Raw genomic sequence first — 1994 nt, 5'->3', positions numbered from 1 at the left:
CAATTTACTTACCATCGCTGCTACTCATACATTTGGCTTCAAATGTTTTTGAAACAATTTAAATATTTATGCAAACATATCCTGCGTTCCTACTTAACATGTCAATGAAGTGACAATAAGACAGCAACTAGAAAGAACTGATAAGGCTTTTAGAGGCCCGCTGAACTCTTCTTAGACACAATAAGACGACATAAGCTTCTTGCACGCAGTCAAGTGCATTTAAACAACAGCACGGAAAGGAACGTTCTATGACAGCAGCAAAAACACAAACAATGACAGCTTGACTATTTATTATGCACATGCCAGAAAGTACATATACATCATGACACTTACATGGCTGCGTACCAACATACAACGTACATACTCCTAGCAAACACACTTAACACTTTCCGGTTTCATAACTTACAAGTGCACCGGGACATGAAATTCCGAAAGTAGTATGAGCGGAAACATCCACGACAAATAACATAATAGGGACTTTTCGAATTTTGGAGCTTGTCTTCATTTTTTTACATGTATTCGTACATATGGCTATAATCTTAACAAAAGAAACTTATTCTTTTAACATATTACGAGTACTACAACACCATTTCAATATTATCAAAAAGAGTTTACTTAATAGCCCTATTCTCTTTTAACACAAAAATATAAAAATAAACGTAGCGTGAAGCACTTTACCAGATATTGAGTTTGGGCGATTGTGGTGTAGAGTAGGTCTGTCCAAAGCACGACCAATGGACCATATGCGACCCGTGGCTAATGTTTATGCGTACAATTAAGTAAATTTTCTTTTGGTGTACTTTGGTAAAACCACATTATTTTATTTTAATGGCATACCAAATAAATTAATAAAACTAAATTTAAGATTATAACCGTATTTTTATTTTTCTCCAACACAACTCTGAACGTATGTATGTTTCTGTGCTCCTCCAATCTCTATAGTAACTTGTATTGGCGCGCTATCCCATCTGGTCCGGAGAGTTCTGGTGTAGAGTATCAACATTTAGAAGAGTTTTAACCTTGGTTCGGCGGTTGCCACTACAAATCAGTTGTGCTCACTTTTAATATAAGCTATAGCACAATTGAACATATGAATGACGTTATGAGGTGCAGTCTGGGAAAAAGTTAAATGGAATTAACTATTCTACTGTTACATCAGACACTACAAAATGAGATCTCAAAGAAATGTAATAAGAAGAGTATAGAAAATATTAGTATTATAACATACAATATGCTTATATTGTATTTATATTGTATATAATAAATCAAACAGTTATTAATGAAAAACCTATAAAATAAAATTATCCTATAAACTAAATATCGGTTATATATTAACTATTCTCAATCATATCTTTTTCTACTACATCGTTTCAGATCAGGGGTAAATCAGAATTTTGAGTAGCTTTTAGATTAATATTATAGGTTTCAAACGAAAAATAAGCTTCAGATATACTGTTATTATTATCTCTCGTAAAATTGGAAATAAAAATTGGTGTATATTCAATTTCGGATGGAACCTTAAATTTATTACGGTCTTAATTGAAATTTTTATTCTATTTTTATGTTTACCTAACCATTCAAAACGTTTGTTTCAAAATAGTCTTTAACATCAATCAAAATAAAAATTTATTCATTTATCATTGAAAATCGAAAAAGATAAAAAAACGTAAAAAATGTTCCACTGAATATTTTGACTATAGATTAAAATATTCGTACAAGTTTCAGCTTTGGTTTGATATACTATATAATCCTATATGCAGTAACTTCCTCGAAAAAAGTTATGGGGGCATATGTAGACTGATGTTTTGAGAAAAATCAAAATCAAATCAAAATAACAGGTTTTTAAAAGTAACGGGAAAATGGCACACAAAAAAAAATCAATGCGATTTTCGAGTTCTACCGAAAATTTCACAATAGAAAGTGTAGGTCACGTCTTTGGAAAGTTTTAGTTGCAAACTACTGTAATCACAGTTTCTCTTCGAATATTATTATTT

The sequence above is a fragment of the Teleopsis dalmanni genome, chromosome 2 (assembly GCF_002237135.1).
Source record: "Teleopsis dalmanni isolate 2A chromosome 2, ASM223713v2, whole genome shotgun sequence".
NCBI lineage: Eukaryota > Metazoa > Arthropoda > Insecta > Diptera > Diopsidae > Teleopsis > Teleopsis dalmanni.
The sequence above is the reverse complement of the archived record's forward strand: the minus strand, read 5'-3'. Positions refer to the sequence as shown.